Source organism: Nothobranchius furzeri, chromosome 6, assembly GCF_043380555.1.
Source record: "Nothobranchius furzeri strain GRZ-AD chromosome 6, NfurGRZ-RIMD1, whole genome shotgun sequence".
NCBI lineage: Eukaryota > Metazoa > Chordata > Actinopteri > Cyprinodontiformes > Nothobranchiidae > Nothobranchius > Nothobranchius furzeri.
Genome location: NC_091746.1, coordinates 50,265,298 through 50,281,993, shown reverse-complemented (window position 1 = coordinate 50,281,993; position 16,696 = coordinate 50,265,298).

Here is a 16,696-nt window from a genome sequence, read left to right as displayed (position 1 = left end):
AAGTTTTTTTTTCCATTTTAGAAGATTTTTCCTTTTAAACGCATTCTTTAAGCAACAACCATTAAAATAAAATCAAAGTTATAAATGCTTCAAATTTAAACCCTCACTCAGAACAATTTATATTAAATACGGAGGTGGACTAAACACGCCTTTATGTCTGATTGGGTCTCAGTTCCTCTGTAACCTATACGAAGCAGCTCAGTGTGTGTGTGTGTGTGTGTGTGTGTGTGTGTGTGTGTGTGCGTGCGTGCGTGCGTGCGTGCGTGCGCGTGTGTTCATGTATTCAGGACTGTACAATGAACCTAAGTGGCAACAGATGCTGCTCTGACCTCAGAGGCTTCCTGGAAACACAAATTTGTCAAAATGAAGCAGGAAAAAGAGGGAACAGCAGTTTAGGTAAATGCAACATACAGGGACACACAGACACAAACACACACACACACTCTCTCTCTCTCTCTCTCTCTCTCTCTCTCTCTCTCTCTCTCTGAGCATTTTGGATGGAAACAATGGATAATCTGAGATTTCTTTTGGTTTTCTAGGTAATTTATGCAGAAATACTCACACGAGCATAACTTTGCTCTCTCTCTCTCTCTCTCTATATATATATATATATATATATATATATATATATATATACATACAAAAACATGCATATATTACTAATTATGTTGTTATTTGGTATGGTAAATGTCCTGTGTGTATTTCCTCTGTCCTCTGATGTTCCTAAACCATAAGCCAGAATAATTAAAGAACGATTTCCTGCGTTGGAGACCCAGCTTGTAAAACAAACCACATTCTGACTGTGGCTTCACTCCGATCGAGGGCCGCTTTCACGCTGGCCAGCCTCTGAGTGATAACGCCACATGATCTGACGTGTGATTTGTTGCTTCGGTTATTCACAAGTAACCGCCTCACCCCCTCATCCATCTCTTTTTCTTGTCCTCGGCACCGGAAGTACTCACATTATCTCAGTGAGGAACAGGCGGCCTGGCTGCATGATATCACCTCTAGGAAAACAAGCAGGGGAGCGCGTGCCAGTTGCTTTCACATGTGATCAATTATTTTATGCTGAAGTTGTGCTGGGGGGACATTTTCAGCCATTAGCCTTTTAGTGCAGGGATCATACTGAGGGTAATATTGACTAAACACTGAATAAACACATTTGGCTAATAGGTCATTCAGTGCTGAAGTGGAGAAGGTGGGACTGTTGATTGGCTACAGGGTGGATGGAAGGACCATGCACTAGCAACACTTAAGTCGTTTTAAAAAACATATTTAAGGCTCAAAGGATTTGGTTTTTATTGACTATCATGCTTGTGTCACAAATCTGATGCTTAGGATTCAGTTTTTGTTTTTAACAGATTCCTAAAAGTCGTGCTGAGTTAAAAAAAAGGGTCACTTAAAAATGAACATGTGGTCCAAACAGATGAAAATACTTGAAGTTTTAAACTGTTTAAACTATTTTTAATTGCCTTTATGTTGTGGATGTTGAGTTTTTCCCAACCATTTTCAGTTGATGCAGTCTTAAGTTCCCCGTACCGATGGTTCAACAAGGAATTGATTGTTTCAGAAATCAAAATCAACTTCCTGTAAGTTTCCAGCAGGATTATCGGCTTGAGACTACCTGTCTTTAAAACTCGACTTTCATTTTTAGGCATCTAAGGTTTGTTACGTATATTATAATATTCTCCTGGGACCGTGTGTCCCTTTGAGAAAATCCAAAAGGATTCAAATGAAATGGATTAGCATGAGCTGGATGACTGAGAACCTTTTGATAAAACGTTGGCCTCTTGGAAAAAAAATCTTTCTATTTATTTTTTCAATTCATTATTTACACACTGAATTTTGATTTATAATGAATATATATATATATATATATAGTTACTGATTTTTGGAAATTTGTTTCTGTTTAATTTTATTTTGTGTTCATGAAGTCCTTTTAACATGAAACAGCTAGAAAACAAACTCACACCAAATGGAAATTAGGGTCACAGGAGGATATTTGTGATAAATCTGCTTTTATTACCGTTGTTTAAATAATAAACCAAAAAGAATTAAAAAACAACATCAACAACAACTAAAAAAACATAGAAATGTAATAATAGAATGTATGAGAATCAGATATAAAACTTATGGAATGAAGCTAAATAAGAAACAAAAATTAGCAAAAATCAAACTGAATCTAATTAATAACAAGAAGACACACACACACGCGCGCACACATACACACAGAGCTGCTCTGTATTAGTTATGCATGCACGCACCACACACACGCGCACTCACATTCACGCATGCATTCATGCACACACACACACACACACCTCCAGGCTCAGCCACAGTGAAACATAACTACTCTCCTAATTAACACAGGCTGAAGCTTTTCCTCTAATTCCAGCACCTTTAACCTCAAAATCCAACTGAGCTCCAAACCAAAAAGCCTCGACCTCAAGTTCAGTCCAGTCGCTATCTGAAAATAATCTGTCTTTTTTTCTTCATTCATATAATTTATGCGGTTTTCCCTACAGTAACTAATGTCAGAAACTTTTTTTCTTGTCTTTAAATCGTCTCCGTTTATCTTTCTTCACGGCCGATTTGCTCCCGGGTTTCCAGCTCTGTGTTGTGTCGTCAGCAGCGTGTTTATCCTTTATTTAACATATTTGTTTTTACTGTAGATATATATCCACAGAAACCCGTTTTCTCTTCCCATCAGCCAGCGAGGTTCTCCCCACCCTCTGTTTATCCTTCTGGTGGTTGTGGAGACCCGGTCCCAGAGCCCAGAGGCCCGACATGTTCTCAGGGAAAGGCCAACTCTCCACAGAGCTGATATCAAAATAGTTTAAAATGTCAATTGTCTGATAGTTCCCAGTGAGTGCAGAGAGGGCCAACGCTTCCAGATCTTCCAGAATGTAAACAGAGACATGAGGACAGAACCTGATGAGTTCTGTTGGGTTACCCAACATCGAGGTTCCTCACTTTCATTCAGTCTTCTCTCTTTTGTGCTACTTTACTTTAAAAAGTCCAAACAGTTCAAAGGACATGCCCCGTCACCGGGGCATGAGATGGAGCAGAAAAGGAGACTTGATTCAATTTACATTGTTCATGTTCAGAAACTGGGTGTGATGTTCCTCTGAGAGAAAAGATAACTACAGATTTATCTCATGGATGCAGAAGATGTTGACCACATCACCATTCGGTTTGTTGCACGTCACTTCACTTCCTGTTCTCGCTGCTTTCTGCATAAACAAGTGACCCGGTCAAAGGTGAAGTGCTCGATGTGTCATAAACACATTTAACAGTTGTTTAGATGCAATTTATGATAGAAAAATGAACTTTTTACATTTTAATTATTATTTACAAACATGAAACTTTTTGACACACGTAAATAAATAAATAAATGATGTCAGAATATATTCTATCACCTCTTTGAATCCTGTTTTGCACATCAAACGTGATCACTGTACCGCAAAAAAATATCCCAAAGCTTGTTGCAATTAAAATGTAATTAAAAAACAAAAACAACCAAGTTAAAATCATTAACCCTTTACTGTCTGCTCAACCAACTGGAGGAGCTTATCAGACGTCCCTACATTCTGCTGTTGTGTCCTTGGGCAAGACACTTAACCCAGCTTGCCTGCTGGTGGTGGTCGGAGGGACCGGTGGCGCCTGTGCTCAGCAGCCTCACCTCTGTCAGTGCGCCCCAGGGCAGCTGTGGCTACATCGTAGCTCATCACCATCAATGTGTGAATGGATGAATGATACACTGTAGTGTAAAGGGCTTTGGAGTCCTTACTCTGACAGGCGCTATACAAGTGCGGGTCATTTATCATTATTATTATCATCTCACTGAAGCATCAAATGAACCTAACATGTGATAAATAGTAAAACAAAAGTTCAAAATAACGTGGGGGTGTTAGAAGAGAAGGTGTAGCATCATTACATTGCTATATTATTAAAATTAGTCATTTACATTAAAGCCCTTATTGCCCAAATCAAAAATGCAAAAGTGGAATTTTTCACTGCTTTTTTTCTTGGTGAGGAATTTAAAGTAAAGAAGATCATCAACAGATGAATGATGATCATAATACTAAATTTAAAAAAACACACAAGAGAGAACTGGAAACCATTTTTAAAACGTTTTCCAAGAAGCGATGCACACTAAATCTCCACATCCACCTCATAAATCTCTACCCATGCTTCCTGACTTTGTGACTGTCTGATGTCCTGAATGCATCCTTAACTAATTCTGTAAATATTAAAATACTGTTTCCCGCTTTTTCTCTCACAATGATCAAACCCGAAAGGAAGTGATCCATCTACGTTTCTGTCTTTGGATTTAAATCTATTTTCTTAGACGAGACACATCACTTCACCCCTCTGCATTTTTAATAAAGTTGGAGCAACAATAAAGAGAACTCAAATATAATTGACCACATCTCTGTTTCCGCCTAACGGCGTTAATCTGGATTTCTCAGTTTGCATGAAAGAGTTCTTATTTTATTTAGGTCATATCTGCTGTTGCCTGCCAAACGTTAATTATCAGGGTCCTGAGAGTTCTCCTAAGGCAGCCACTCGGAGCATATTAAAGTTATTAGAAATGATTACTTCCCACAGGTCAGGAAAAGGTGCAGCGGATAGATCCGAAACTATAATCTGGACTGAAAAATGGAAAGAAACACCTCCGTTACGTTAAAGCAATTCAGAAAAATCATAGAGCCAAGTCAGATTTTCTTTAAACTTGTCTGTAAATATATAAATAATTAAAATAGCTTCTCTTAAGCTTTAAAATTCTTTATTCTTCTGTGTTTCACATTTGCATATGTAAATATGTGCACTAAGTGTGATTTTTAAGTGCATTTCTGATTAGTGGTTTGTTGTGTGTGTGAAAATTATAATCATGCGCATTTTTCTAAGCATCGCAGCACACATAAGGGAACACAATTTGCATAAAACATGCAGGAAAAGATTAAAGACGATGAAAATATGAGCTTCACCTGATTCAAACTCATAACTGAAGATTTCAGAGACAAATTTCCATCCATCCATTCATTGTCTGAACCCGCTTGTCCACGTAGGCTCGCGGGGGGGGGGGGGGGGGGGTGCCTATCTCCAGCGGACATTGGGCAATCAGGCGGGGTACACCCTGGACAGAGAGCCAGTCCATCGCAGGGCAACACAGAGACACACAGGACAAACAGTCATGCACACACACACTCACACCTAAGGACAATTTAGACAGACCAATCAACCTAACAGTCATGTTTTTGGACTGTGGGAGAAAGCAGGAGCACCCGGAGAGAACCCACGCATGCACAGGGAGAACATGCAAACTCCATGCAGAAAGATCCCAGGCTGGGAAGCGAACCCAGGACCTTCTTGCTGCAAGGCAACAGCTCTAACCACTGCGCCACGGAGCAGCCTAGAGACAACTTTATTAAACTGAAATATGAAAAATTTGCTCATTACCACAACAGTTTTTAAAGATTTTGCAAGGATTTTCAAAAGCCTGACATAACACACACAGCATGGCGGATTACTTCTCAAAAAGACGATGCAACTGAAAATTGTATTAATTAAAGTGCACGTCTGTGCTCTGGTTGCAGGGTTAGGGTCTGAATGAAGACTAGAACTTTCCAGCCTTTCTTTTCATTCGTATTTATTTTTCGTCTGTGTTGTTTTCTCAGGATTGCAATGCATCACTTGACATTACCCAAGCAAGTTTGAGCAGCGGCGCATCAGCTGAAAGCAATTTTGTCCAGAGCACAGCTGCCAGGCGGATAAGACTTTCCTTCTTTCGTTTACTTTGAAAAGTTCCCTTTTTTCCCCCCAACATCCAAAATACACAAGGCAGTCAAATTGCTGACATGTGTGCGAGGGGCAGTGAGACTTCTGCATTCTTTCATGCCCCACTATGCAAAAACTCCACATTGTTTATTTAAAGAACACGGAACACTTTAGCACTATTAAGAAACATGTCATCTAGTAAACTAAAGGTTTCCTCTCAGGAAAAATCCCTGTCAGTTTATTTTTCCTTTGCATAAAGTTATTTTAGTTTTGACTCACAAACTGCCTGCATTCAGAATCACTGCTGTAGCCCCGGACAGCACAGAAGTCTAACAAGCTAGGTAAATGTGGCTCACGGGGACTCCAACAGGACTATTTGATGACTAAAGTTGGTGTTAATTTCACTTTTTAAACTTCGTCATGGAAAATCCAATCTCAGGCTGGGGGTGGGGGGGGGGGGGGGGTTCTGACGAAATCACTTGAGAAGAAATGTGAGAAGCGGCAAAAACGTGAATCATAACTTCAGAAAAAACATAAACAGCAATGAAATGTGTCTTTTGCTGGCAATTAAAGACGCTTTAATGCAAGTGATTACTGTGCTTCACTGTGACACATGATGATCTAAGTGGAAAACATGGAACAAGATGAATGCACAGTCTGAAGGACAAAAAAGGGAAAACTGACATCTAAACTGGGAACGATGGTCAGGACTTGGATTCTGTGGAACAGCAGAGGAGGAGGAGGAGGAGGTCACAGAGGGATGTAAAGCGTTGTGAGTGATAGCCCACCAGGGCACCGGGAGCGGCTAATTCACCTTGACATGCGTAGGAAACTTAAACCTTTCGGAGCCCTGTGTCACACAGGAACCACCCAGAGGAGCCCTGCCACAACTGTGCTGCTCGAGTCGCTGCGTGTCCTCTTTAACTAGCTCTGTTTACATGAACACACGGTGGAAGAATGCTGCAGTATACCTCGCACAAACCGCAAGCACAACAGAGTACAGAAAACGCCAACTTCCCAGGGAATTCTATGGGAATAAGACAACGAGCAGGATTCTAACCGCTGCACGTCTGCTGATGTGTATCTGTGTGTGTGTTGGAGTGCACATACACACCTCTGTGGTCACTTTGATGCTGTTAGATGGTCTAAAACAGCCAATAATGAGGCTTGACAAGGGTGAAAACCCTCCAAGGTGGTTCTGGCTCATGCTGTCATAATGAAAATGTAAAGAAAGGCTTCAAATCTGGATTATCTGGAGATATATTTTAATTATCACTCATCTGGGAATCATAGATATTCTATGTGGTAATGCTTTAGTTTGGAGATGCGGTGTTGATGTCCAACAGGACTGATGAGCTAAGGATCCACTTTGAATTTGGGCCAATTTAGATTATAATGAGCATCTTAAAAATGGCTCCAGTCTCCTGTGTTTCACACAAGTTCGAGCAACCTTATTTTATCATCTTTACTCCTGGAATTGACCCCTGGAAACAGGGCCGGCTCTGGGAAATTTGGTGCCCAAGGCGAGAGTGCCCATTTGCGCCCCCCATCCACCCACCACACATTGGAAAAAGCAACTCCACAGTTATTCCTTAGTTACTAATTTTTATTTCAAATATTCACACAGCAACTCTTTAAAGTCTACAACCTGAAGAATAAATGTAAGCTTGAAAGATAAGTAACCTGAGAATATTACAATAACCAACAACTCAAAATGTTGTGCAAATGTCATTGGGGGGGATGCAAAATCAAAAGCAGCATTAAACTGTGCAATCAAAAGCAAAACTCAAATATCAAAGTGTCATCATAAAGAAAGTTCTACTTTCCATTTTGTTCAACTGTTGTGGCCAGTCAGCAGGATCCATGGGGCCAGCAGCTCGTACATGTTCACAGACATCTGTTGAAGCTGACGATGGTGTCTCTTCAGGCTGTTGGATTGGAGCACCGAGTCTGCTGGTGTTGGGTTCTTCTTCTGTGAGAAAATAAACACACACACACACACACACACACACACACACACACACAAAGCAACTTAACCCTCTGATGCATGAATTACTTAAGAACAGTGCCACTTTCACATTCAGTATTCCTCAGTCATGTGCAGTGATGCTTTTCATTATTTTTAATGTTTCTGGACTTTTTATTTTATTGATCTTTTTTTTAATCTGTTCAATGAAAACATGAATAAAATTATCAAAAACAGGTGGAAGTGAGCGCATCCTTGGAGAATATTTGAAAAAACTTATGTCTCACTGTCAGGTGCTCTTCAGCATCAAATAAATTGTACAAATGAGGAAGAGGAACCGGTGATCTGAGGTACTCTGAGGATTTCATTTATTAAACAAGGAAACGCCGACGCGTTTCGGTACGTCCTTCTTCAGGGCATAAACCTTTATGCCTTGAAGATGACTCACTATGTCACAAAAACTAATGTCCACCTTTTTTTTTTTTTTTTACAAATTTACAGCCTAATTGACAATAACATCTTAAGGAGACAATTTCAGATGTGTATGTTCAGATTATTTAATATTCTCAATGCTAAATCAATGCTGCACTGATTGTGCCAAAAACAAGTGTCTGGTGTGGATTTAAATAAATTAATTTTGCATATCAATATATGTGATAAGCCGTTTAATTTGAAAAAGTCCGTTTCTACTGCTGATTACAAATAGCCTAACAAGTAACTTACTCACCTGGTTCTAGATGCTGAGATTGTAGCTCAGTAAATGTGCTGCTGCTGCGTGATGGCTGGATGAAGACGCTGCAGCGTAAACAAGAAAGAGACGGTATAAGATGTCATGCTGTGTTTAGGCAGTTCTCACTCCCCGCCGGGCCCGGCGGCAGCGGGGGAGTCCCCGCCACAGCCGCGGAGGTGCCGCCCGCCCGATGTGTCGGACAAAGTTGAAAATTTGCTACACCCACACCTAACGTTCTTCTGATATGAAAATATTAAATTCATATTGTATGCGTACTTAAAACTTGAAACTAAGTTCATAAAAAGGTTGCAATCATACTCCAAAAACCAGTAAAAAATCTTACATTCTTCATCATCACAGTGAGACTCAACATTGTCTCACTGCATCTGGACACGACGATTCAAAAGTAAAATTAATTGGTTAAAGTTATGAGATACTGTATTGTGTGTGTAAACAGCTAGCGAGGGTCCATCCGTGGACCGTGCGTGGAAGGAGAGGCAGTTAGCTAAAATTGTAATGCAAAAAGTTCCTTTGCCAAATTCATAAAGTCTACATACCTCTGCTTTGGGCCCGTTTTTATTCTTCCTCCTTCCTTCGCTTTGGGAATGCTGATCCTGATGGCTTAGGTGCTCTTTTCATCGTCAAATATCAAAAGTTTAAACGCGACAACAACAGGATGTCCTTCTACAGTGCTACCCACACACGTGATCTACGGCACCCTTAACGGTCAAATGCATCGGAGCAGTGGCCCAAGCGGGAGCTCGTCATGCAGCCAGATCATTAGAATTTAAATATTGATGTTTTAATTTCATGTCATTTCAAAGGGGAATTTTGAGTATTTAGAGAGTGCATTTCATATTACAAACATAAATTTAATAAACTTTTTTATTTTTTTTATTTTGCGCCCTATCCATCAGATGGTGCCCCAGGCGGCCGCCTGTGTCGCCTGTCGGCAAAGCCGACCCTGCCTGGAAACACCAAAAGAGCAACATGCTTCCAATGACCGTGCTCTTTGCACATTTAAATAATCACAGTTAATAATTAAAATTCCATTCAAGCAGCTATGTAACAAAAACACAACAATGTAAAGGTTGAGTAAAAACAATGCAATTTGGGAGATCTGGGCTGCTCTTAAACTAGCCGTTAGCTCATCAGTCCTGAACAGAAGGCATACAGGAAATGATCAGCCACAGTCAAGGTGATTATAACTTTTACACTGAAACACAATTCAACATGTTTATTATCCAGATACCAACTGCTTACACGGTGCAGCTAACGTGTTTTACAGCTCAGTCAAGGAGAAAGTTCAAAACATCAATAACAGCAATAAAACAGAAAAGATGATAAAATAAATAAAAAATAGAACACACGTGAAACCATTGGTTTTATTTCATGCTCGGTTTGAGTTCAAAGTTAAGGATGTGCATCGGCAGGTGGACAAGGCCGCAGCCCCTATTCCCAAAATTCCACTATCTCTGCTCCGCCCCCGCCTTCCGCAGCCGCTCGCTTCCGAACTCAATTTTTACTGGTACCCGCTCTACAACGGCTCCGCTCCGGTGCGGAGACCTGAGGTGGGCAAACAGGCATGCGCGGGATTTTCGAGATCTTGCGATACAGTCCGAGCAATAAACGCGGAAGTTAGATCCAAACACCCGTTGTGTGGGAGAAGCATCGAAATGAACTGTTTAATCTGCCCATCATTTGTGTTGAGACATCAGCAGTGTTTGGATCAACAAAGTGTGACTACTTTGATAGTAGAATCTGTATTTATGGCTTATTTTTGTGCATTTAAAGTTCAGCCGCCACTGATAGTTGTTAAAAGTTGTTAAACCTGTGCATATGAAACAAAAAACGCTTTTTGTTATCGATTTATTGTGAAATAACGGACGTTGTGCTTGCTCCCTTTTCTGTTGGGCGGTTGTGATTCCTGTCCATTGACTGCGGAGGTGCTCCGGCGTCCGGCAAAAGTAGAACCAATCCTATTTTTGACGGATGGCGGAATGGCGGGCGGCACACTGCGCCGCACGGCCGCAGTGGTGGAACAGCTCTGATTGACTACAACGGGACCGTTTTTGCTGCGGAGTTCGTGCCGGAGTGTAGCGGAAGTAGTGGAATTTTGGGGTAACTCAGACCAAGTAGAGCTTCAAGCAGTTTTTGGGGATGGCCGGCAATTACCGCTGATTCACCCTGGGCTTTGCGGCCATGACCAGCCCACTGACTGACCTGACCTGAAAGGGGGCCAAGGACACCGTAGTGGACATTGGTCCTCCAGCAGGCGTTTGACTGTGGATCAAGGGGGCCCTCTGTGAAAAGCGCACGTTGTTCTTGCCTGACTTTACCCTGAATATGTCATGTTTAGATTTAGTTTCTTGACCCGAGACATGCAGAATCAAATGCGCTGAAGCCAAGTTAGTAAAACAACAAAAATGCAATAGCTGAAGAAGTGCCATCAAAAGGGGTCGAATGGGTAGAGGACGGGGTCTGGAAACATAGGTAAGTTAATCGCTGGCTGTTTTGAGTAAGAAGGATTAAGGAAGAGATGAGAGCGTACAGATCCAGACAAGATGAGGGGCTCGAGGGAGGAGTAGTCTGGTCTGGGAGGATGGCTGAGCATGAGGTTGTCCAAGAAGAAGGGACAAGCACAGGAAGGGCACAGCTGTTGGGGACAGTTGAGCGGTGGAGATCGGGTCGGTCATGTAGAGCTGGAGGTGAGACGTGGTGAGTGACGAGATCCAGATTGTTATGGAGACTGGTCGGTGAATGGCGAGAGTACCTGGAACATGCACAAGAGACTAAAAGCTTGAAACATGCAAGACTAGAAAACTAGAGGCTAGCGACAAAGCTCGGGAGAACTGGCTACAGGTACTCAACGTGAGTAATCATCTGGCGTTGTGTTGTTGTTGATCAGACCAGCTTCAGCTGGGCCCGCATCTCGGCACCGCCCACCTACAATAGAGGACTCAAGAGGCAATTGAGGAGGAACCACTCACCACAGACCATGACAGAAGACTGTCACCTCGAACAGAAGCTGGGGTTCGTGTTGTCCCAGCAGGTCTTGGGAACAGAGAGCCCAGTGTTGCACCTTAGTAGGGAGTAGGGAGCTGACGAAGGAGACGCGGTATGGCACCATCAAAAAAAGAGTGCTTTGCGATCAGGTGGACAGTCATCGCCCTCCGTTTCTACCTCCTGGGATGTCCTCTCACTCTGTTCAGACCACTCTGCAATGGTTCCACCGAATGGACACCAACACCCAGATCACCCGTTGGCACCTCACCCTTCAGCCCTACAACTTTAGGGTGGTGACCCCGGCCTGAGTGGGGCAGTGGGCATATGTGATGGTTTGTTGGAACACGCAGCTGTGGGGGAGAGAACGAGACAGGTGAGATGGCAGGAGTGGCAGCAGCAAGGAACGAGCCACAGCTGCTGCAAAGAACTAATCAGGCCCATTCTGCTCATGTTGAGCACGGCTCCTACCCCGAGAAGAAGCACAGACTGCAGGAAGACTGCAGAAAACTGTAAATAATAAAGTGATGGTGGAGCAGGTGTGTGGAGTTTGGTGTGTGTGTGTGACTACGAGGTAGCTGTCAGTGCTACAAAATATCACTGCTGTTGCCATTAACATTTAACCTGGTCACTAATATCAACAAACTGTCATTCTGGGATAGTTCTCTCCTCCCAGTTGAGCGAAAGGCAGAATTAGCTTTGCACAGATTCAGATAAACTGGTTTAGGCTAAGTTCACAACTTATCTGCATCCTTTAGTACTATAAAGAAGTTCTGCATGGTAGCTGTTATACAGAACAATCAGAACAAAATGCTGCAAAAATGGAACACAGCCGTTATTAAAATACTCTAAACATTAGAACATGGTGCAAAAGTTAATTTATGTCAGTAAACAAACTTAAAAAACTAATATATAAGTTAGACACATTACTTGCAAAGCCAGATAGCTCAAGCCTTTATTTGTTATAATAGTGATGATTATGGCTTACATCTGATGAAAACCCAACATTCAAAATCTCAGACAGTCAGAATATTGTGAAAAGGTTTAATAATGTAGACTCAAAGTGTCACAGTCTAATCAGCTAATGAATCCAGAACACCTGCAAAGGGTTCCTGAGCCTTTAGATGGTTTCTTAGTCTGAGATGAATTACTGAAATAAATGGACTTTTGCAGGATATTCAACTTCTTCCAGTTTCACCTGTACATGTGATTTACTTCATCACATCTTTTGTGAAATAGATCCATGAAAAAGTTGTGTATTTAAACAAGAGTAGAGAATCTCAACATTCTGCCTTTTCTCTTGTTGTTTTTATGTTTTAACAACTCCTCTTGACTAATTAACAAAATTTAATTCATGAATACTTTTGGTCTAAATCTCGAAAACAGCCACGTTAACAAAAGACGACACAAAGGAAAGAGTGAGTAAAGGCTGAAAGTGGCTTTATGCTTTGGTTTATCACTTTGCCATGATTTAATGTTTGGATGAAAAGAAAACAAGGGAGACAGGAAGTGTTTTTTTTTTCTTTCTGAGATGCTGAAAAAAGAGAGGAGAGGAAAAAGTAAAGGTTGTTGGCACACAGGGAGAGGCCGTCTGCGGTGGACTTGTAAATAGCCGGAGGAACAGAAGGATGGAGGAATGGAGTTATCAGCAGAGAAGTGATGAAGGTTGGGAATCTGGCCAAGATAAACACACACACACACACACACACACACACACACACACACACACACACACTAGGCAAGAGGGAGCAGCACCCACACACACACACACACACAGACACATACACTAGGCTAGAGGGCACAGCACCCACACACACACAATAGGCTGCAGGAAGCAGCACACACACATGCACACGCGCACACACACAAACACAAACATGGATAGATGGAGCAGCACACACACACACACACACACACACACACACACACTAGGCTAGAGGGAGCAGCACACACACACCTGCACGCGTGTGCACACACATGCATATGCATGCACACACACACACACACACACACACACACACACACACACACACACACACACACACACACACACACACACACTAGGCTAGAGGGAGCAGCACACACACACACACATACATGCATGCACACACACACTGTACTAGAGGGAGCAGCACACATACATGCACGAACACACATGCACACGCGCGCACACAAACACATACACACACTAGCCTACAGGGGGTAGCACACACACACACACACACACACACACACACATAGACACACACACTTTATTGCACTTGCATGAGCAAATACATGAATTTGCAAGCACTGTGTATTAATCACACACACACACACACACACCACAACTTCTTGAGTGTTAAGCTGTGTGACAACAGGCTGAGCAGTCATTCTGACATCACTTTTCATCACATCCTACATTAGTGCATTTGCTCAGATACCACAGAGTAAACACGCAGAGAAAAGAAATGGTTGCACTTTTATTTCTGTACGTGTGGAATAAACAGACTCAAGCCTTCAGTAAATCCTTCTTGGCAGAGTCATTTTAAAAGTTTGTAACCATCATAAACTTTAAAGTTCTCTGTGGTGAGTAGATTTTCTCATGAAAGATATCCCTAGCTGCTAATTACTTGAAGTTTTGTCTGTTGTTGCTGCCTGTGTGTGTGTGTGTGTGTGTGTGTGTGTGTGTGTGTGTGTGTGTGTGTGTGTGTGTGTGCGTGCGCACGCGTGCGTGCGTGCCTGCGCGCGTGTGTGTGTATGTGTATGACTTTGCCACATTAGAGTGACTTGAAGCGAAGGATTTCCTGCTCTAGCTTGTCTTCAGCTGACAAAACCCTCCACCGAGACATGGGAGTGTGCTAGATGTTGTCTCAGGAGCAGCATTCAGGAGTGATACTTCAGCATGAAAGAGCGACTGTGAAGCGTGTTGGGCTGGAATGCAAAACATAAGTCAGAAGGAACATACTGATTTAAACTGTGAGGATCTAGGGTCCTTCATGGATCTGCATCTCCTCCAAATCTATAAATCTGTTATTACACCTGAAAAGCTGTGTTTTTTAAACAGCTGTGACGTGTAGAAATGCACCAAAATTAATAAAAAAGAAAAATCGCAACTTCCTATGGCTGTTTTACTGCGGCCGACATTTAACTAAGGTGCTTAACAAGTGTGTTATTATTCATCTAAATATGTGCAAAGATCTCCCTGGGCTGCCACCTTACCATGGAGGAGGGGTTTGGGTGTTTCAATGATCCTAGGAGCTAAGTTGTCTGAGGCTTTCTGCCTCTGGTAGGGTCACCCATGGCAAACAGGTCCTAGGTGAGGGATCAGACAAAGAGCAGCCCGAAGACCTCATGATGAATTATATAAATGGAAACCGTGTTCCCTCGCCCGGACGTGGGTCACCGGGGCCCCCCTCTGGAGCCAGGCCTGGAGGTGGGGCACATTGGCGAGCGCCTGGTGGCCAGGCTTTCACCCATGGAGCCCGGCCGGGCACAGCCCGAAGAGGAAACATGGGTCCCCCTTCCTATGGGCTCACCACTCGTGGGAGGGGCCAAAGGGGTCAGGTGCAGTGTGTGATGGGTGGCAGTCGAGGGCGGGGACCTTGGCGGTCTGATCCTCGGCTACAGAAGCTGGCTCTTGGTACATGGAATGTCACCTCTCTGGTCGGGAAGGAGCCTGAGTTAGTGTGTGAGGTTGAGAGATTCCGACTAGATATAGTCGGACTCACCTCAACGCATGGCTCTGGCTCTGGAACCAGTTTCCTTGAGAGGGGCTGTACTTTCTACCACTCTGGAGTTGCTCCCACTGAGAGGTGCCGAGCAGGGTTGGGCATACTAGTTGCCCCCCATCTTGGTGCCTGTACGTTGGGGTTTACCCCAGTGAATGAGAGGATAGCCTCCCTCCGCCTACATGTGGGGGGACGGGTTCTGACTGTGGTCTGTGCTTATGCACCAAACTACAGTTCGGACCACCCACCCTTTTTGAAGACCTTGGAGGGGGTGCTGGAGAGCGCTTCTTCCGGTGACTCCCTCGTTCTGCTGGGGCACTTTAACGCTTTAACGCTCACGTGGGCAACAACAGTGAGACCTGGAGAGGTGTGGTTGGGAGGAACGCCCCCTCGATCTGAATTCGAGTGGTGTTTTGTTATTGACTTCTGTGCCAGTCATGGATTGTCCATAATGAACCCCATGTTCAGACATAAAGGTGTCCATATGTGCTCTTGGCACCAGGATACCTTAGGCCGCAGCTCGATGATCGACTTTGTTGTTGTTTCATCTGACCTGCAGCCGCATGTCTTGGACACTCGGGTGAAGAGAGGGGCGGAGCTGTCAGCTGACCACTACCTGGTGGTGAGTTAGATCAGATGGTGGGGGAGGATGCCGGTCAGACCAGGCAAGCCCAAACACATCGCGAGGGTCTGCTGAGAACGTCTGGCAGAGTCTCCTGTCAGAAGGAGCTTCAATTCCCACCTCCGACAGAACTTCCAAAATGTTCCAGGGGAGGCGGGGGACATTCAGTCTGAATGGACCCTGTTCCGTGCCTCCATTGTTGAGGCGGCCGACCGCAGCTGTGGTCACAGGATCGTCGGTGCCTGTCGTGGTGGCAACCCCCAAACCCGCTGGTGGACACCGGCGGTTGGGGATGCTGTCAAGCTGAAGAAGGAGTCCTATCAGGTCTTTTTGGCCTGTGGAACTGACGGGTACCAGCAGTTCAAGCGGAACGCGGCTCGGGTGGTCGCCAAGGCAAAAACCTGGGCATGGGAGGAGTTCGGTGAGACCATGGAGCAAGACTTCCGTACGGCTTCGAGGAGATTCTGGTCCACCATCTGGCGCCTCAGGGAGGGAAAGCAGTGCACTACCAACACCATCTATAGTGGGGACGGTGTGCTGCTGATCTCTACTCAGGACTTTGTAGATTGGTGGGCAGAATACTTTGAAGACCTCCTCAATCCCACCGACACGTCTTCCAGTGAGGAAGCAGAGTCTGGGGACTTTGGGTTGGCCTCTCAAATCTCTGGTGCTGAGGTCACTGAGGAGGTTAAAAAGCTCCTCTGTGGCAAGGCTCCGGGGATGGATGAGATCCGCCCAGAGTTCCTTAAGGCTCTGGATTTTGTGGGGCTGTGTTGGCTGACACAGCTCTGCAATATCGCGTGGACATCGGGGGCAGTCCCACTGGACTGGCAGACCAGGGTAGTGGTCCCCTTATTTAAAAAGGGGGACCGCAGGGTGTGTTC